The 22,601-nt window shown below is 40.8% G+C and overlaps 1 long non-coding RNA gene across 1 annotated transcript; it reads right to left on the bottom strand.

Moving 5' to 3' along the window:
* Positions 1-14,319: 14,319 nt before the first annotated feature.
* LOC138641454 (uncharacterized) lies at positions 14,320-20,878 on the bottom strand. The gene is made up of 3 exons (XR_011313848.1): positions 20,729-20,878; positions 15,731-15,812; positions 14,320-14,493 (listed from the first exon to the last, which is right to left on the bottom strand). It is a non-coding gene; the product is annotated as an uncharacterized lncRNA (long non-coding RNA).
* Positions 20,879-22,601: the final 1,723 nt, after the last annotated feature.

Genomic DNA, 22,601 nt, shown 5'->3' with positions numbered 1-22,601 from the left:
ATCAACCTTTTGTGTGGCACCGTATCAAAAGCTTTTGAAAAGTCCATATACACTACATCTACTGGGTTCCTTTGGTCCAGTCCGGAACTTACCTCTTCATAGAAACTGATCAAATTAGTCTGACATGAACGGTCCCTAGTAAACCCATGCTGATACTGGGTCATGAGGTTATTCCTCTTCAGATACTCCAGTATATCATCCCTTAGAATGCCCTCCAGGATTTTACCCACAGTAGAGGTTAAGCTTACTGGCCTATAATTTCCGAGTTCAGTTTTTGTCCCCTTTTTGAATATTGGCACCACATTTGCTATACGCCAGTCCTGTGGTACAGACCCTGTTATTATGGAGTCTTTAAAGATTAAAAATAATGGTCTATCAATGACTGTACTTAATTCCTGCAGTACTCGAGGGTGTATCCCATCCGGGCCCAGAGATTTGTCAATTTTAGTGATTTTTAGACGCCGCCGCACTTCCTGCTGGGTTAAGAAGGTGACATTTAATGGGGAATTTTTATCACTAGTCATTTTGTCTGCCATGGGATTTTCTTGTGTAAATACTGATGAAAAAAAGTCATTTAGCATATTGGCTTTTTCCTCATCCTCATCCACTATTTCACCCAGACTATTTTTAAGGGGGCCAACACTATCATTTTTTAGTTTCTTACTATTTATATAGTTGAAGAATATTTTGGGATTATTTTTACTCTCTCTGGCAATGAGTCTCTCTGTCTCAATCTTTGCTGCCTTGATTTGCTTTTTACAGAATTTATTTAATTTTTTGTATTTATTTAATGCCTCCTCACTACCTACTTCCTTTAATTCTCTAAATGCTTTCTTTTTGTCACTTATTGCGCCCCTTACAGCTCTATTTAGCCATATTGGTTTCCTCCTATTTCTAGTATGTTTATTCCCATACGGTATATACTGTGCCCAGGACCTATCCAGGATGCTAATAAACGTCTCCCATTTTCTTTGTGTATTTTTGTGTCTCAGGATATCGTCCCATTTAATTGCACCAAGATCCTCTCTCATCCGTTGGAAATTTGCCCTCCTGAAGTTTAGTGTCCTTGTAACCTCTCTATTACACATCTTTTTAAAGGATAGATGAAAGCTTATTACTTTGTGATCGCTATTTCCCAAGTGCCCCCCAACCCTAATATTTGCTATGTGGTCTGGCCTGTTGGTTAATATTAGGTCTAGCAGTGCCCCCCTTCTTGTTGGGTCCTGAACCAGCTGTGAAAGGTAATTGTCTCTCACAGTTGTCAAAAACCGATTACCTTTGCTGGAACTGCAGGTTTCTGTTCCCCAATCTATTTCAGGGTAGTTGAAGTCCCCCATAATAATGACTTCTTGAGTCGCAGCTTCATCTATTTGCTTTACGAGGATATTTTCCATTGCTTCCATTATTTTTGGAGATTTATAACAAACCCCTATCAGTAATTTATTATTTTTTCCCCCTCCCCTTATCTCCACCCACAGGGATTCTACATTTTCATTAAATTCACCTATATTATCACGCAGGATGGGTTTTAAGGACGATTTTACATATAGACACACCCCTCCCCCTCGCTTATTTGTACGGTCATTTCTGAACAGACTATAGCCCTGCAAGTTAACAGCCCAGTCATGGCTCCCATCCAGCCACGTTTCAGATATCCCCACCATGTCATAATTATGCTCCAACAACATTAGTTCTAATTCGTCCATTTTGTTGGCAAGGCTTCTGGCATTAGTATACATGCATTTGATGTTCCTCTCTGTACCTCTACTCTTTCTTAAATTATTAACTGTTCTAACCCCACCCCCCATGCCACCGCCACCCCCAACTTCCTTATTTGTGCCCAGGTCTCTGTCTGCACTATCTTCCCCTCCTATAAATTGAATACCCTCCCCCCCAATCCCTAGTTTAAACACTCCTCCAACCTTCTAGCCATTTTCTCCCCCAGCACAGCTGCACCTTCCCCATTGAGGTGCAGTCCATCCCTAGCGTACAGCCTGTAGCCAACTGAGAAGTCGGCCCAGTTCTGCAGGAACCCAAACCCCTCCTTCCTACACCAATTCTTGAGCCACTTATTAACCTCCCTAATCTCCCGTTGCCTCTCTGGCGTGGCACGTGGTACAGGGAGTATTTCGGAGAATACCACGTTGGAGGTCTTTGCTTTCAGCTTGCAGCCTAATTCCCTGAAATCATCTTTAAGGACCTTCCACCTACCTCTAACTTTGTCATTTGTGCCAATGTGCACCATGACCGCTGGGTCCTGACCAGCCCCTCCCAGTAATCTGTCCACCCGATCAGCGATGTGTCGGACTCGAGCGCCAGGTAGGCAGCACACCGTTCGACGATCCCTGTCTTTGTGACAGATTGCCCTATCTGTTCCCCTAATAATTGAGTCCCCCACTACCAGCACCTGTCTGGCCTGCCCTGCTCTCCTATTTCCCTCCTTACTGGAGCAGTCACTCCCCCGGTTTTCAGAGGACATGCCTGGCTGCAGCAGTGCTACCCCTGTACTGGCACCCCCCTCATCTGCCAACTTAGCAAACTTATTGGGGTGTTCCAGATCAGGACTAGCCTCCCTGGCACTCTTCCCTCTACCCCGCTTCCTAACTGTCACCCAGCTTGCTACTTCACTGTCCTGCAGCCCCATCCTACCATCCCCCCCCTCATCTGTCCCATTGAGCGTCTGCTCCGTGAGCAGAAGACTCCTCTCCATATTGTCAATGGATCTCAGTGTTGCCAGCTGCACATTTATATAATTTTTAAAATGTTTTGCTGCTTTTACACGATAAAAACTAATTCATAGAAACATTTATAGAAAAAGTATTGTCTTTACATTGCTATATTCTGATAGCTTTCTTATTTCTCCACTGATAAAGCTGTATGGTGGCTTGTTATTTTGTGGGACAAAAAGACGTTTTCATCAATACCACTTTTATTTACACTTGACTTTTTAATCGTATTGTATTCCACTTTTTGTTCAGCAGTACGATGAAAAAGATTTTAGTTTTTTTGCCATTTTTTATGGCGTTCGCTGAAGGGGTAAACTAGTGTGACAGTTTTATAGATCAGGCCATTCCGGAAGCGGCGATGCCAAATATGTGTACTTTTGTAGTTTTTTCCCCCCATAAATATACCTATTTATTGGTATAATATTTTTTTTTATTTATTTTACTTTTTTTTTACATTTTTACTTTGCCCCTCTATGTGACTTTTACTTTTATCACTCTGCTTGCTGGTATAATGCAATGCATTAGTATTGCAATGCACTATACCTATCAATGCCGCATTGGCAGAAGCCTCTTAGACCATGCTCCTTGCATGGCATAAGCAGGCTGCCGTAGCCATAGCAACGATCAGGCCATTCCACGATAGTGATGATTGGACAAGAAAGGGAGCTCCCTCTCCTAACCTCCTAAATGCTGTGGTCACTATCAATTGCAGCATTTTTAGGGGTTTAAATGGCCCAGGGCGCTCATGACCGTGAAACCCGGAGGTCGTGCATTACTCACGCCGTGCTTCCAGATGTGATCATGCAGGCACAGCAACTAACGTCAATGGTCGTGAAGGGGTTAAACAGCAACCACTATTTTTATTTCATAAATCAATAGTATACATGAAAATAACCAACTTTGTATATATCTTATCAGAAAAAATTAGCTTCTTTTTCTACCAAAATTAGTCAGCCTTTATCAAAATTCTCAATTCTGATGTAAAATATGTATTCAGTTAAGAAAGACTTTCCCATTACTGAGATAGGAGGTGGCAGCTGCTACGGATATATTTCTGTGTAGACGGGAGGAGGGAGGAGCTAGAAACAGAGCTCCTCCCTCTTTGTCGTCTCCCTTTTATCTAGATAGAATCTCCTCAGTAGCAGCCGCCATCTCCTTTCTTAGTAGTGTAACAATTTGTCTTCACTGAATACAGATTTTCGATAATGACTGATCAATTGTGCAGAGAAAGAAGCAAATTTCTCTGATAAGATATAAAAAATAAAAATCAGATGACGGTTACTCTTTAACTGAAATATTCTGAGACCGGTAAATCACATATACCTTTTCAATTGAATATGTTTATGCTTTTTTACTTTCCCTTTTGTTTTGTATATGTCAGTCAGTGATTTGTATTAGATTCCACCAAGAGTTGTAGACTTCTTCGGAAAATGTAAGACTTGATGTCAATGATAATTAAAAGGATAAAAGTAGGATTAAATAGCTTTCCATCTCCCTAATTCCTACTGACGTAAGGGTGTACCACTTCATGACTCTTTATGATCTCACTGTTAACAGTTCCTTATTTTCCATAAATAGTTAATGACCTCTTCACCGTATATTAAATGAAGTCACGCTTCTTCATTGTGTATTTAACTTTGACCTTCAGAGTTCATAGCCAATTTCTCAAGACATTTACACTTCAATAAACTCATGTCTTATTTTATTATATTATTGTAACCTTAACTTATTTCAATAGTCACACTTACCATAAAGTCTAAGCTGAGATTTTGTCATAGTTCCACTTCAGAGATGTGGTCAAACAATTATGGAGGTATCTAACCCTTGGTATTCATTAGAAATAAAATCCGATTGCTAGTATTTCTCATATTACTGAATTTGCTTTGATTAGTCTACTTATTCTTCATTGTAAAACAGCAACATACAGGTGCTTCTCACAAAATTAGAATATCATCAAAAAGTTAATTTATTTCAGTTCTTCAATAAAAAAAGTGAATCTCATATATTATATAGAGTCATTACAAACAGAGTAATCTATTTCAAGCGTTTATTTCTGTTAATGTTGATGATTATGGCTTACAGCCAATGAAAACCCAAAAGTCATTTTCTCAGGAAATTAGAATACTTTATAACACCAGCCTGAAAAATGATTTTAAAATCTGAAATGTTGGCCTACTGAATTGTATGTTTAGTAAATGCACTCACTACTTAGTCGGGGCTACTTTTGCATCAATTACTGCATCAATATGGCGTGGCATGGAGGTGATCAGCCTGTGGCACTGCTGAGGTGTTATGGTAGCCCAGGTTGCTTTGATAACAGCCTTCAGCTCATCTGCATTGTTGGGTCTGGTGTCTTATCTTCCTCTTGACAATACCCCATAGTTTCTGGGGTTAAGGTCAGGCGAGTTTGCTGGACAATCAAGCACAGTGATACTGTTGTTTTTAAACCAGTTATTGGTACTTTTGGCACTTTTGGTACTTTCGCCAAGTCCTGCTGGAGAATGAAATTTCCATCTCCAAAACGGCTGCTCTGACTTTGGTCTTGATAAAACACAGTGGACCTACACCAGCAGATGACATGGCTCCCCAAACCATCACTGATTGTGGAAACTTCACACTAGACCTTGGAAATCAATGTCCCAGAGTCTGGGGGAAGAGTGGGGAGAGGCACACAATCCAAGTTGCTTGAGGTCTAGTTTTTATTTTAGGCATTGTCTGTTTGGTGGCCACAGGGTGAATGTGCACCTACACACTGCACTTATACCAACATATGTTCTAACTCATTTCTTTGGTTTTGCTTTTTTTTTTGTACTTTGTACAGACAGTGGCATATCCCCCCTTTTGGGGCTGGGCTTTTGTCCACAGGCAGATGTCTAAACCAATGAACCAGGATCCTGCTCTGGCCCCAAAGGTCTGTTAAGGTCTGCTGACACAGAGTGAATTTTAATAATAGAGATAGGACCGTCCCAATTAGGTACATGTTGTATACCTTGATATTACTGAATAAAAACATTATACAAAGACCAAGACTTACATTACCACCATACTCTGGTAGATACCCACATTTTGCAGACAAAATAATGGGTTATCATAGAATTATCGAATGTTAGAGTTGGAAGGGATCTTCAAGACATTGTGTCCAACCCCCTATGCAATGCAGGATTCACTAAATCATCCCAGACAGATTTCTGTCTAGCCTCTGTTTAAGACTTCCATTGAAGGAGAACTCACCACCTCTCATGGCAGATTGTTCCACTCGTTGATTTCCCTCACAGTCAAAAAGATTTTTATAATTTCTAATCTGTGTCCTCCCACTCAGTTTCATCGCATTGCTTCTAGTCTTTCCTTGTGCAAATGAGAATAAAGCTGATTCCTCTACAGTGTGACAACCCTCTATTTGTAGACAGCTATTAAGTCTCCTCTCAGTCTTCTCTTTGCAAGCTAAACATTCCCAAATCCTCTAATTGGTCCTCATAGGACATTATTTGCAGACAGGTCACTATTTTGGTCACTCTTATCTGAACTATGTTTGTGTCTTTTTAAAATGTGGTGCCCAGAAATCTGGGTTACAGGGCAGGTATTTAAAATTACTCACACCTACTTTCTGATTGGAGTCTTTCATATTTCCTGTGTTTTCCACATGGATCAGACCAACGTGACAGCTTCTCCTTGACAATCATTTGTCTGTGTAATTTTCATCTTCTTACCTTTGATTTCTTACCTTCCAGCACTGGCATCATCTATTCACAACTAGTGATGAGCGAGTATACTTTGGGTCTTCCCGAGCACGCTCGGGTGGTCTCCGAGTATTTGTGACTGCTCAGAGATTTAGTTTTCCTTGCCTCAGCTGAATGATTTAAAGCTATTAGCCAGCTTGATTACATGTAGGGATTCCCTAGCAACCAGGCAAACCCCACATGTACTCAGGCTGGCTAGCAGCTGTAAATCATTCAGCTGTGGTGATGAAAACTAAATCTCCGAGCACTCACAAACACTCAGAGACCACCCGAGCGTGCTCTGGAAAACCTGAGCAATGAGTATACTTGCTCATCACTATCACTGAGCCTGTTGCTGTCCTGTTTGTCCATAGAAAAATATTAAAAATGAGAGACCTCAGTGGTTGACACCGTTTAACCCCTTAAGCCCCAAGGGTGGTTTGCACATTAATGACCGGGCCAATTTTTACAATTCTGACCACTGTCATTTATGAAGTTATAACTCTGGAACTCTTCAATGGATCCTGATGATTCTGACATTGTTTTCTCGTGACATATAGTACTTCATGATAGTTGTAAAATTTCTTTGATAAGACTTGCGTTTATTTGTGAAAAAAATGGAAATTTGGCGAAAATTTAGAAAATTTCGCAATTTTCCAACTTTGAATTTTTATGCCCTTAAATCACAGAGGTATGTCACACAAAATACTTAATAAGTAACTTTTCCCACATGTCTAATTTACATCAGAACAATTTTGGAACCAAATTTTTTTTGTTAGGGAGTTATAAGGGTTAAAAGTTGACCAGCAATTTCTCATTTTTGCAACACCATTTTTTTTAGGGACCACATCTCATTTGAAGCCATTTTGAGGGGTCTATATGACAGAAAATAACCAAGTGTGACACCATTCTAAAGAAGGCAACCCTCACAGTGCTCAAAACCACATTCAAGAAGTTTATTAACCCTTCAGGTGTTTCACAGGAATTTTTGGAATGTTTAAATAAAAATGAACATTTAACTTTTTTCACACAAAATTTACTTCAGCTCCAATTTGTTTTATTTTACCAAGGGTAACAGGAGAAAGTGGACCCCTACAGTTGTGGAATTTGTCCTGAGTATGCTGATACTCCATATGTGGGGGTAAACCACTGTTTAGGAGCATGGCAGAGCTCGGAAGGGACGGAGCGCCGTTTGACTTTTCAATGCAAAATTGATGGGAATTGAGATAGGACGCTATGTTGCATTTGGAGAGCCACTAATGTGCCTAAACATTGAAACCCCCCACAAGTTGGAAAGTAGACCCCCTACTGTGGTGTGTGGTGACTGAGCACTTTGACCCACCAAGTGCTTCACAGAAGTTTATACCACTGTTTGGGCGCATGGCAGAGCTTGGAAGGGAAGGTGGCGTTTGACTTTTCAATGCAAAATTGACTGGAATTGAGATGGGACGCCATGTTGCATTTGGAGAGCCACTGATGTGCCTAAACCTTGAAACCCCCCATAAGTGACACAATTTTGGAAAGTAGACCCCCTAAGGAACTTATCTAGATGTGTTATGAGAGCTTTGAACCCCCAAGTGTTTCACTACAGTTTATAACGCAGAGCCGTGAAAATAAAAATTATTTTTTTTTCCCCCAAAAATTATTTTTTAGCCCCAGTTTTGTATTTTCCCAAGGGTAACAGGAGAAATTGGACTCCAAAAGTTGTTGTCCAATTTGTCCTGAGTATGCTGATACCCCATATGTGGGGGGAACCACCGTTTGGCCGCATGGCAGAGCTCGGAAGGGAAGGAGCGCCATTTGGAATGCAGACTTAAATGGATTGGTCTGCAGGCATCACAGTGCGTTTGCAGAGCCCCTAATGTATCTAAACAGTAGAGACCCCCACAAGTGACCCCATATTAGAAACTAGACCCCCAAGGAATTTGTCTAGATGTGTTGTGTGAACTTTGAACCCCTAAGTGTTTCACTACAGTTTATAAGGCAGAGCCGTGAAAATATTGTTCTTTAGCCCCCCAAGTTTTTATTTTCCCAAGGGTAACAAGTGAAATTGGACACCAAAAGTTGTTGTCCAATTTGTCCTGAGTACGCTGATACCTCATATGTTGGGGTAAACCCCTGTTTGGGCGCACGGGAGAGCTCGGAAGGAAAGGAGCACTGTTTTACTTTTTCAACGCAGAATTGGCTGGAATTTAGATCGGACACCATGTGGCATTTGGAGAGCCCCTGATGTGCCTAAACAGTGGAAACCCCCAATTCTAACTGAAACCCTAACCCTAGCCTTAACCCTAGCCCCAACCCTAGCCCTAACCCTAACCCTATTTCTAATCCTAACCCTAGCCCTAACCCTAGCCCTAAGCCTAACCCTAGCCCTATCCCTAACTCTAGCCTTAACCCTACCCCTAACCCTACCCCTAACCCTAGCTCTAACCCTAACCCTAGCCCTAACCCTAATGGGAAAATAGAAATAAATACAATTTTTTAATTTTATTATTTTTCCCTAACTAAGGGGGTGATGAAGGGGGGTTTGATTTACTATTTATAGCGTTATTTTAGTGGATTTTTATGATTGGCAGCGGTCACACACTAAAAGACGCTTTTTATTGCAAAAAATAGTTTTTGCGTCTCCACATTTTGAGAGCTATAATTTTTCCATATTTTGGTCCACAGAGTCATGTGAGGTCTTATTTTTTGCAGGACGAGTTGACTTTTTTATTGGTCACATTTTCAGGCACATGATCACTTTTTATTCCGATTTTTGTGAGGCAGAATGACCAAAAAACAGCTATTCATGTATTTCTTTTTTTTTGGGGGGGCGTTTATACCGTTCCACGTTTGATAAAATTAATAAAGCAGTTTTATTCTTCGGGTCAGTACAATTATAGCGATACCTCATTTATATTTTTTTATGTTTTGGCGCTTTTATATGATAAAAACTATTTTATAGAAAAAAATAATTATTTTTGCCTCGCTTTATTCTGAGGAGTATAACTTTTTTTATTTTTTCGCTGATGATGCTGTATGGTGGCTCGTTTTTTGCAGGACAAGATGTCGATTTAAGCGGTACAATGGCTATTTATATCTGTCTTTTTGATCGCGTGTTATTCCACTTTTTGTTTGGCAGTATGATAATCAAGTGTTGTTTTTTGCCTCGTTTCTTTTACCACATTCACTGAAAGGGTTAAGTACCGGGAGGGTTTATAGGTGGAGTCGTTATGGACGCGTGTTAGGTCTCGAGTTCCCACTTCTGCACAGGGGGAATCTCGGGCCGTCTCCGCTGCGGTCTCCCATTCCTATCCAGCCGCAGTGGAGTCTGCTCAGCAGGGACGTCGGTCCCAGCGTCTTGCTCGGTCTCGCTCTGTACAGAGAGTTACTGCTGCTTCTTCAGCTCCTGCCATTAAAGTCAGTGCTGGTCAGCAGCGAGCGGACTTTTCTGGGACTAAGTCCTTATTTGCGCACACTGAGCATGCCCAGGGCAAGATCTCCCGTTGGAGATCGAGGGTCATGTGCTCAGGATCTGCAGCGCATTCCATTGGTCCTCTTGGCAGGTCTTGGAAGGGCAAAGTTTCTGTGGCCACTTCCTGTCCTGCAACTCTATAAACTGCGCATGACCGCACGGCCATGCGCTAGTGTACAATTATTATGTGTGTGTGTAGATGGATGTATGTCGAAGGATGAAAGCTCCTAAGTATCCCTCCCTAGAGTTGTTGATTGCTCGCTGATGATGGTAGCTCTCTAGCGCCCGACTATCCATCTGTATGTTACACACATCACAGCGTCCTTTAGCTGTGCCTGCCAGTACGGCGCCGTGCGCTTGCCTTGCGCTTTCCATACCCAAGCCTGGGTGGTTAGTGGCGTCCATCAGTGCGGCATCGCACGCACTCTTGTGCTCATACATTACTGTTAAGGTTCTTTTCACACCCAGTTGCGGTGTTGTGCCAGCAAGGGTCTAATCGGACTTCAATCCCTTTTGGGGTTAAGTTCGCTGACTACTTGCTCGCGCTTTATGTGCGGTACCGCGGTCCTGTGACTTAACAGGATCGCTTTCTTCACGTTGGGTGAGGATTAACCCACGTGTTTATACTTTCAGTAACGCCATATAGTCTGTCATTTACTAGCAGCGGGTTTCGCCTGCACGGTGAACCCCGGACTGCGAACGCATCTATATCATCTTTCTTGGTGCGTTCCGCCAGTCCTAACAACGCGGCGATACTAAATATTTGTATGATTAGATAAAGAAATGTATTTATGGGAACAATATATATTTTCTTTTCTTTATTTAGCTTTTTTTTTCTACACATGTAAATATTTTTTTTTTACTTTCTAGCATTGCCCCGGGGGGGCATCATGTTATAGGGTCAGATCGCTGATATGACACTTAGTAGAGCACTTTGTCAGATCAGTGATCTGACAGGCAGGGCTGTAGGATTACCAGCGCTTGCTCTGAGCAGGCGCTTGTAAGCCACCTCCCTGCAGGACCCGGATGTAGCCCCATGGCCATTTTGGATCTGGGGCCTGCAGGGAGGAGACGCTTGGTACAAGGTGAGCATATCGCCTTGTACCGAGGGTCTCAGGGAAGCATGCAGGTAGCCCCCTCCCTGCGTGATGCTTCCCTGTGCCGCCGGAACGCTGCGATCATGTTTGATCCCAGTGTTTCAGGGGTTAATGTGCTAGGGGCGGTCCATGACCACTCTTGGCACATAGTGCCGGATGTCAGCTACGATAGTCAGCCCTGGGTGAGTATAATGTAACCTCTTTTTCTCATCTTTTAGGATACATCGGGGGCTTATCTGCAGCATTCCAGAATGCTGTAGATAAGCCCCTGATGCTGGTGCGCTTAGCTCAACTTCGATTTTGAGGGTCACAGGATCCCTTTAAAGAAGTTGCATTTCTGTATGGGAAATTTATACAGGTTTCTTAACATGGTGGGTCATTGTTAGGCCTCTGACTATAATAACAATCCAGGATTGGAGTTATCTCTGATAATGGACATTAGAGCATTGAGCTTGCTGATATAGTTAATACAGGTAGCACCCACTAGTCATTGCCTTTGCACAACTGAGCAACTGTCATCACTGTACTGTAATAGTACAACTGTCTGTATAGGTAACAACACAGGTTATACTGCCATTTTTTTTATTTAAGAATCTGTCATATTGATTCCAGAAAAAAAAATGTGGCAAACACCATTAACCCTTTTCTGCCATCAGACGGAAAAGTACGTCCGATGGCAGATCCCCTGCTTTCATGTGGGCTCCGGCGGTGAGCCCGCATCAAAGCCAGGACATGTCAGCTGTTTTGAACAGCTTACATGTGCCCACAATAGGTGCAGGTAGAATCGCGATCCACCCACGCCTATTAACTAGTTAAGTGCCTCCGCCAAACAAGTGCTTCTGGCCATCCGGCCAGAAATGTGCACACAGCTGATCCCGTTACATGATCCGGGGTCATCGGTGCGTTGGCATAACAACCAGAGGTCACCTGAAGACCTCTATGGTTGTTGATCCCAGATTGTGGTTGGCGCTCATAGCAATGCAGTAATTCTGCTGCATAGCAGCGATTTGAGCATCAGCCGATCACGCTATGCCAGCTTCTAGCCTCCCATGTAGGCTCTTGAAGAATGGCAAAAGTAAAAAAAAATGTTTTAAATATGAAAATAAAAATCACCCCCCTTTCGCTACATTCAAAATAAAACAATAAAAAAAACTACACATATTTGGTATCACAGCATTCAGAATCACCCGATCTATCAATAAAAAAAAGATTTAACCTGATTGCTAAACAGTGTAGCAAGAAAAAAAATCAAAACCCCAGAATTACATTTTTTTGGTCGCCATGACATTGTATAAAAAGGTAATATCGGGCGATTAAAAGATCATATCTGCACTGAAATGGTATCATTATAAACATCAGCTCAGAATGCAAAAAATAAGCCCTCACCCGACCCGAAGTCCAAAAAAATGGAAACGCTACGGGTCTCTGAAAATTGCCCTTTTTTTTTTTTAAGCAAACTTTGGAATTTTGTTTCACCACTTAGATAAAAAATAACCTAGACATGTTTGGTGTCTATGAACTCACAATGGAGAATCATAATGGAGGGTCAGTTTTAGCATTTAGTGAACCTAGCAAAAAAGCAAATCAAAAAACAAGTTTGGTATTTTTTGCAATTTCACGCACTTGGAATTTTTTTCCTATTTTCTAGTACACGACATGGGAAAACCAATGGTGTTGTTCAAAAGTACAGCTCGTACTGCAAAAAATAAGCCCTCATATGGCCATATTGACGGAAAAATAAAAAAGTTATAGCTCTGGGAAGAAGGGGAGCGAAAAACGAAAACGTAAAACCGAAAAAAAGATCTGAAGGTTAAGGGGATAAGTACCATAACCCATAATATAAATGTTTTCTCCTCTAGACGCATTACTTATCAGGGTTCGCTCAAACCAACATATATATCAGACGAGTGCTATCCGAATCATTCTATGGGGCAGTGCTAATAGATGATTTATTTTCACTGACAAAATCTGTTACTGGAAAAAATCACAGTATTTCACTTTGAAATCGAATGCTATTCACCCATTCAATTCTATTGGTAAGTGGACTGCACTCGGATGACAATGGAGAAGATGGAGAAATTTTGTTCTCCATCTACTCTTAATGAAAAATAATTGGATCACACTATGCTGACACTCTGAACAAACTCTGATCAGTGTTTCAGCAGAGTTTCATTTGCATGATCAGCTTGATTCTCTCGAATGAGAGAATCTATGGCTGCCTGTCTGGAGCCTATGGCTAGAGTCACATAAAAACGTATAAAAAAATCGGTCTGAACCTCACTGCCGAGGGTCACATGAGTGTTCTCCATATGGTAATGCGATAATGTGATTTTCTCTCAGCCATTTATCTGTATGCCATCAGTATGGCTTTACATTTCTCACAGATGTTCCCTATGTACTGTCCCTATAAATTAACTGCCTCAATGGTCTGAAATGAATAAAAACCTACTCACGAAGGCTAAGGGTCTGCAAGAAACTTAGTCCTCAGATCTTCCAAATAGAGGCCCAGCTGGTGTCTTGTTTGTAATGGTTTGTGAAAAACATATGTGACAGGCTAACCTTAAACACAACTGAGCGGGTTCTTTTAAATTTGGTCTTGTCTCAACGTTACGAGGAGCCTTACCCAGTGATTGTTGATCTGTGGAGGAGTGTTCCTGACTTTTTTCAAAATTCAATTGTTATTTTCAATTTTCAATCAAAAAATACAACAAAAAGAAACTAAATAGCTAGGACAATATCAGAATCAATACATCATAGAATATAAGTCTAACGTCCAAGTTCCTGGCTTTTTTATAGGTTGCCAGGAAAATCTGCATGCCAAGCTTCCTGTTCTTAGCTGATGCAATTTCCTGGCGTAAGGGAAATGTGTGCGTATTTGTCACATGCTATACGGATGGTCCATGTGGCATCCAAGTTTTTCTGGCACCCATAGGCTTGCATTGGCGAGTCTCGGACGATTTACGCTTACAATGGCAGCCTGCTGTGATTTTGTTCAAAAGCCAAAAAACGCTGATCTGGATTGCCTCATTGAATAACATTCGTCCGAAAGCAATGCGATGTTTTATTGCATAGCACTCAGCCAATTGTTCGGTAGTGTGACTCCAGCCACACAGTGCGTATGGAGATCGAACGTCAATACTGAATGGATGTTAGTATCAAATAACTGTTCATGGACTGCACATAGTGTAGACCCATAGGGTCTCCATTTACTGCCATATTTGCAAATGACGTATTAAGCTAAAAAATAAACTAAGGGTTGAATGAACATAATAGGAGAACAGTAGACTTTCTACATAATTTTTCTTTTTTTGTTTTAACATTTTATTGTGTACCATCTGCATGCTTTACACAGTAAATGCATCATATCAATATTTTTTTTTAAAGTTTGGTCTTCATTGAAGGAAAAAATCTGATAATTCCATCCACGCCTACAGAAAACTCCTCTTGCCAATGATTCCAGTGCAATTGCCAAGACTTATTCTTCTCAATAGAAATATCTGATGGTAAAAAAAAAACACACTCCTTAATATTTATACAAAACCAAATATAAATAGTGTAATATCACTTTAATATTTTAATAACCTAGAGGAAACGTTAGCGCTCAGTATTAACTATATCAAGCGTACAGGCATGTCCCAGTGATCTTAGCACAACACAGCAATACCCAGGTCTTTTATGCACATATGAGGGAGCAGTTAACAGAATGCAATGAAATGAGCCAGAAATATTTCACATTTTGTTGGCATCTGTGAGCATTGCAATATGAGAACCATATGACTATGGGCAGATTGGTAGATCAGCTCAAGCATGTGCAGTACATCTTGACCTATGTCTGTTGGATGGAACACTTGGTTTTCTCCTTTATTTTCAGTTCACTTGTGAGAACAGTTTTAGGATAACAGATTTGAGCATCACATGTCCTTGTGTATGAAATAATAAATATGTGCAAAATAAATGTTTTTTTAACAATTTTCTATTATAAACTTTGTTGAAATTGTTTTTACAGTCCAACAAAGTAAATTATTATTATTATTTATTATTATAGCGCCATTTGTTCCATGGCTCTTTACATGTGAAAGAGGATATACATAAAAAACCCCCGAGTAAAGTAATCTTAAACAATACAAGTCACGACTGGTACAGGAAGAGAGAGGACCCTGCCCGCGAGGGCTCACAATCTACAAGGGTTGGGTGAGGATACAGCAGGTGAGGGTAAATAAATGTTAGTAGCTATTGGGGCTCATCATTACATATATACAGTTTACTATAAAAAACAGAAGAGGTTATGTATTTTTGCTATGTTAGTCTAGTCGAAGGGACTGTAAAACTGAGAATAACATTTAAAAATAAAAGTTGATGTGCGTTACAGTCAATTGTTTACTCTAAGCTTATGTTCACACACCATTTTTGATCGTCTCATAGTTTTAAGGTTAAAGGTAGATACAAGTCATTCAAGTTCAACCTATAACCTAACATGTTGATCCAGAGGAAGGCAAAAACCCATAAGGCCAATGCTAATTTTTCTTTTATTAGAGGAAAAATTCCTTCCCAACTTCACATATGGCAATCAGACTAGTTTCCTGTGTATCAACGTCCCTTCAACAGAATCTAGTATGCATAACCTGTAATATTATATTTTTCAAGAAAGGCCTCCATGCCCTCCTTTTATTATTGTAGTGAATCAACCATTACAACATCATGTGGCAGAGCGTGTCATAGTCTCACTGCTCTTACAGTAAAGAATCAGCGTTTGTTATTATGATTAAACGGTCTTTGCTCTAGTCGTAGAAGATGTCCCCTTGTCTCCCTCGTAGGCCTAGGTGTAAAAAGAGCAAAAGGTCATGTGAAAGTTCTCATATATTTGTACATTGTAATAAGCCTTCATTTTTCCAAACTGAATAATAAGTGTGAACCTGACTTGGTATTGCAGCCCAACCATTCCCTTCATAATCTTTGCTCTAGTTCACTTACATTCTTCTTATACACCAAAAGTGTACACAGTATTCTAAGTGTGGCTGTACTAGTGACTTCTATATAGGCATTTTATGGTCTCTATTTTTTTCACTAAGAAAAGTCCTGGCAAATGCATACAATGGAGGTTGTGAAGGATGCCTAATAGTGATATCTGTTATTCATAGACTGATATGGGATGGGCTAAAAGGATTTATCATTTTTTATGATGGATCCATTTAACTGTTACTATTATAACCTATGAGTCATGAACCCATTAAATGTGTACTTAATATTGGCATCTGTCACCTATAGATTAGTATGGTATCTATGTTACGAGCTTGATTGTGTTAAGGGTTATTCTCATGATCTTCAATGGGTAAAATTGGAAAGCCAATCAACTTTGTAATTTACAAAGATTCTTTCCATTGTCAAGAACTCGGGATTTTTCATCTCATTACTTGAGGTGCGCGACTTAGGTCATCAGCCACTGCTGCAGTCATGGGTGTCTAGCTTCCTTGGCAAGAGTGCAGTACATACATGCTCTTTTGCCGGAGCACTGGATCTGGCTAGTTTCAGTGCCACTGCATTCCTCCAATGCTGCAAAGGCAAGATGCCTGAGCTTTTGCCAACCCATGAGGAGCATGTCACCTCTTTGCAAGCAGGAAGCCATGAGGCACAGGAATGTGCTCCTGAATAATGAAAATGAGACAACACCTTAAAATAGTCTATATGTAACAGTTGCCATTTGCCATTGTTAGGTATCCATTTCATGGATCACGCACCTGTTGGCTATAATAACCTCAATGAACTTAAATCAAAATCTATTGGAAAACCCATGACACATTAGTTACATGGATCCTTGTGATGCATATCCGTCACCATTGGATGTTTGCTTTTTCTTTTAACTGAACCCTGTGGGATGGAACTTTGTTGCTTGGTATGCTTTTCATACATTTTTTGTCCTGTACTGATATATACAGTGGGGCAAAAAAGTATTTAGTCAGTCAGCAATAGTGCAAGTTCCACCACTTAAAAAGATGAGAGGCGTCTGTAATTTACATCATAGGTAGACCTCAACTATGGGAGACAAACTGAGAAAAAAAAATCCAGAAAATCACATTGTCTGTTTTTTTAACATTTTATTTGCATATGATGGTGGAAAATAAGTATTTGGTCAGAAACAAACAATCAAGATTTCTGGCTCTCACAGACCTGTAACTTCTTCTTTAAGAGTCTCCTCTTTCCTCCACTCATTACCTGTAGTAATGGCACCTGTTTAAACTTGTTATCAGTATAAAAAGACGCCTGTGCACACCCTCAAACAGTCTGACTCCAAACTCCACTATGGTGAAGACCAAAGAGCTGTCAAAGGACACCAGAAACAAAATTGTAGCCCTGCACCAGGCTGGGAAGACTGAATCTGCAATAGCCAACCAGCTTGGAGTGACGAAATCAACAGTGGGAGTAATAATTAGAAAATGGAAGACATACAAGACCACTGATAATCTCCCTCGATCTGGGGCTCCACGCAAAATCCCACCCCGTGGGGTCAGAATGATCACAAGAACGGTGAGCAAAAATCCCAGAACCACGCAGGGGGACCTAGTGAATGAACTACAGAGAGCTGGGACCAATGTAACAAGGCCTACCATAAGTTACACACTACGCCACCATGGACTCAGATCCTGCAGTGCCAGACGTGTCCCACTGCTTAAGCCAGTACATGTCCGGGCCCGTCTGAAGTTTGCTAGAGAGCATTTGGATGATCCAGAGGAGTTTGGGGAGAATGTCCTATGGTCTGATGAAACCAAACTGGAACTGTTTGGTAGAAACACAACTTGTCGTGTTTGAAGGAAAAAGAATACTGAGTTGCATCCATCAAACACCATACCTACTGTAAAGCATGGTGGTGGAAACATCATGCTTTGGGGCTGTTTCTCTGCAAAGGGGCCAGGACGACTGATCCAGGTACATGAAAGAATGAATGGGGCCATGTATCGTGAGATTTTGAGTGCAAACCTCCTTCCATCAGCAAGGACATTGAAGATGAAACGTGGCTGGGTCTTTCAACATGACAATGATCCAAAACACACCGCCAGGGCAACGAAGGAGTGGCTTCGTAAGAAGCATTTCAAGGTCCTGGAGTGGCCTAGCCAGTCTCCAGATCTCAACCCTATAGAAAACCTTTGGAGGGAGTTGAAAGTCCGTGTTGCCAAGCGAAAAGCCAAAAACATCACTGCTCTAGAGGAGATCTGCATGGAGGAATGGGCCAACATACCAACAACAGTGTGTGGCAACCTTGTGAAGACTTACAGAAAACGTTTGACCTCTGTCATTGCCAACAAAGGATATATTACAAAGTATTGAGATGAAATTTTGTTTCTGACCAAATACTTATTTTCCACCATAATATGCAAATAAAACGTTAAAAAAAACAGACAATGTGATTTTCTGGATTTTTTTTTCTCAGTTTGTCTCCCATAGTTGAGGTCTACCTATGATGTAAATTACAGACGCCTCTCATCTTTTTAAGTGGTGGAACTTGCACTTTTGCTGACTGACTAAATACTTTTTTGCCCCACTGTATATTTATGTCATCCAGATAGAAATAGAGCCGTTGGACATGTACAGTTGTGCTCAAAAGTTTACATACCCCAGCAGAATTTTTGCTTTCTTGGCCTTTTTTCAGAGAATATGAATGATAACACCAAAACTTTTTCTCCACTCATAATTAGTGGTTGGGCGATGCCATTTACTGTCAAACTACTGTGTCTTCTCTTGTTAAATCATAATGACAACCCTAAACATCCAAATGACCCTGATCAAAAGTTCACATACCCTGGTGATTTTGGCCTGATGACATAAATAGAAGTTGACACAAATGAGTTTGACTGGCTACTAAAGGTAACTTCCTCACCTGTGACCTGTTTGCTTGTAATCAGTGTGTGTGCATAAAAGATGAGTGAGTTTCTGGGATCAATGAGAAATGATCAATGAGTGGAACAGGCTGCCATGAGTGGTGGTGAGTTCTTCTTCAATGCAGAGGCTGGACAGATATCTGTCTGAGATAGTTTAGTGAACCCTGTATTGAGCAGGGGTTTGGACACGATGACCCTGGAGGTCCCTTCCAACTCTAACATTGTATCTCAAAACAACGAACACAGAATTATAAAATCCAGTTGATAAGGGGGATCCATTGTAGTGATAAATAAGACCTATTATGCTACAGAAATACTTTCCCAAGTAGATTATAGATGCACTTGCATGCCAATCTTTAAAGACTTGATTTCACAAATAACCAAAGAAATAAATGTTTTTAACAGAAGTGTTAAAAAAGGAGTTATTGATAACAAATTTGGCAATTTTCTCATTAATCATCATCCGTTTATTCTGATGCCTTACACATTGCAAACAATACACAAAAATCTTACACATTCACCAGGACGACTGATAAGCGCCTCTACTAATTACATCCTTTCACCATTAACGATACTGTTGGAAAAAATCCTTACTCTTCTTTTATCTAATGTACTATCATTCTTAAAGGACACTTTTTCTTTTTTTTTCATTTCTTGATCAGCATGACTGCATTGGGACATATTCCACCTGACTGCCTATTAGCAACAATGGACACGAACAGTCTATATACTAGCACAGACAAAAGGGGGGCATTGAATAGGATATCTACATGACTCTGGAATCCGACGTGATTATATCATGTTTTCTTTTCACTTTGATAAACTGTATGATAACTATGGCTAGTTCTCTAACGTGTCTTTTTATTACCGACTGTTTTATGTATTCTACACTTTGTTTACGTTTGTATACACAGATCTTCTTGAAAAAGGCTATATAGCAGGAACTTTGGATTGGGTTAATTATCTCTCAATCACTAGTTGACTTAAGATTGTTAATAAATTACATTTGGATTCATCTCATCCTAGGATATGTACGAGTATGTCAGGAACTTTCCAGCATACACCCGAAACGCAGGTGAAAAAATGCAGTATGAATCCAACCTAATGTATTTGCTCAGGAATGATAAAAATCCTACATTCTGCTGATCGGTAAAACTACTACTAATCTCTAAACCTAGTATAAAATGAAAGTTCTCAAGGGGTTCTTTGGAGTTCGAAAAACATGGTTGTCTTTTTTCAGAAACAAGAAGACTCAACACCACTTCCAACTTGTGGACAGCTATTGCACTCTGGAAAATAAGCCACCATGTGTTTTTTAATGATGCACAGTGCTACTCTTTTTAGTTTTTAGAGTACGCAGAGGTGAAACTTGTTATGTCCAAACTCCTAATTTGGGTCAAGAAGGCATAGCTTTATAAAGACAAAGAGAGGCATAGTGCTGCCATGATGGTAATGGTGCAATCATAAGGCAGGTCACTTGGCAGAAACATTGGTGATATTTGCTATAAAGTTTAAACATCTACATGAGTGCAATATATTCATATTTAAGAAGCCTTGCTTGCTTTTTTTGGCATTTGTCCAATACAACTGCATGAAAACTAAAGGAAGACTGGACCGGAAAGTTACACCTCTATAAGCACAATAGAGAACATTCCTCAAAAAATCCAAATATGTCAAATACTTCAAGAAGAATAAACTATGAAGTGCAAGCATGTGAAAGTCACGGGAAGTCAGATGCTGTTTGACTTCAAATGCATATCAAAGCTTTAGTACAATGATTTTAAGAAGCAATTTGATATAAATGTTATCCCCTAAGCCATCCTATGTCTGTAATGTAGTGTAGCTGCATTAAAATACTTACCGATTCCAGACTTTCACTAGTTCATGATTTCAGAGCATGGCCTTGGTCTCTGCTGGTCCTCAAGTGACCTTAAATTAGACTAGTCAGATCAGAGAGGTTTGTGCATGGACTGGAAGTCGCTTTCACAATGTACATCTTTGGAGCAACATCCTGAGGTTCTATAGGCTTGCATTGGTGGAAATAAAGCCGCATTGCAGAGTCGTCGCTGTATTAGCTGGCAAAAGTGAGGAATGCTCACATGACTCGGAAGAATGCTGGAAAACTGAGAGAATGGCAATCAGTAAGTATTTTACACCACAGGAGGGATTAGGAGGCATTAGGGGATAACATGATTGCTAGCATAGAAAAAACTCAGAAAAAATGCATACCATGAGATACAGCCTCCCCAAAACCCTGTCTGATGACAAATGCACATTTAGCAGGATGCAGCAGGCCTCCACTGATAAAGGCAAGGGGCAGCACAGGTGCAAACTACTGATAAAAACAGCCACCCCTGCACCAGCCAGACATTGCAGGGGTTGGCTGCCTAGTAGAAAAAATGCACATTGATATAACTCACATAGGATGCCAGTCACACAGGTAAGTGTGATGCACAGTGTCTGGTATGCAGTCTATTAATGACACCCCTGTATTAACAGGCGGGTTCCTTAGCACCATAGTATGCAGCACACTGTGACAGACGCCCCAAAAAACCAAACCAACAAAAAGAGGCCTGGCCACATCTCGCAAAAAAAGATGCTATAGTACAAACAATTAATGCATATGATAAACACATACAGTGGGGCAAAAAAGTATTTAGTCAGTCAGCAATAGTGCAAGTTCCACCACTTAAAAAGATGAGAGGCATCTGTAATTTACATCATAGGTAGACCTCAACTATGGGAGACAAACTGAGAAAAAAAAATCCAGAAAATCACATTGCCTGTTTTTTTAACATTTTATTTGCATATTATGGTGGAAAATAAGTATTTGGTCAGAAACAAAATTTCATCTCAATACTTTGTAATATATCCTTTGTTGGCAATGACAGAGGTCAAACGTTTTCTGTAAGTCTTCACAAGGTTGCCACACACTGTTGTTGGTATGTTGGCCCATTCCTCCATGCAGATCTCCTCTAGAGCAGTGATGTTTTTGGCTTTTCGCTTGGCAACACGGACTTTCAACTCCCTCCAAAGGTTTTCTATAGGGTTGAAATCTGGAGACTGGCTAGGCCACTCCAGGACCTTGAAATGCTTCTTACGAAGCCACTCCTTCGTTGCCCTGGCGGTGTGCTTTGGATCATTGTCATGTTGAAAGACCCAGCCACGTTTCATCTTCAATGCCCTTGCTGATGGAAGGAGGTTTGCACTCAAAATCTCACGATACATGGCCCCATTCATTCTTTCATGTACCCGGATCAGTCATCCTGGCCCCTTTGCAGAGAAACAGCCCCAAAGCATGATGTTTCCACCACCATGCTTTACAGTAGGTATGGTGTTTGATGGATGCAACTCAGTATTCTTTTTCCTCCAAACACGACAAGTTGTGTTTCTACCAAAAAGTTCCAGTTTGGTTTCATCAGACCATAGGACATTCTCCCAAAACTCCTCTGGATCATCCAAATGCTCTCTAGCAAACTTCAGACGGGCCCAGACATGTACTGGCTTAAGCAGTGGGACACGTCTGGCACTGCAGGATCTGAGTCCATGGTGGCATAGTGTGTTACTTATGGTAGGCCTTGTTACATTGGTCCCAGCTCTCTGCAGTTCATTCACTAGGTCCCCCCGCGTGGTTCTGGGATTTTTGCTCACCGTTCTTGTGATCATTCTGACCCCACGGGGTGGGATTTTGCGTGGAGCCCCAGATCGAGGGAGATTATCAGTGGTCTTGCATG

This window comes from Ranitomeya imitator, chromosome 6 (assembly GCF_032444005.1).
Source record: "Ranitomeya imitator isolate aRanImi1 chromosome 6, aRanImi1.pri, whole genome shotgun sequence".
NCBI lineage: Eukaryota > Metazoa > Chordata > Amphibia > Anura > Dendrobatidae > Ranitomeya > Ranitomeya imitator.
Note: the sequence above shows the minus strand (reverse complement) of the source record. Positions and strands in the feature narration are given on the sequence as shown.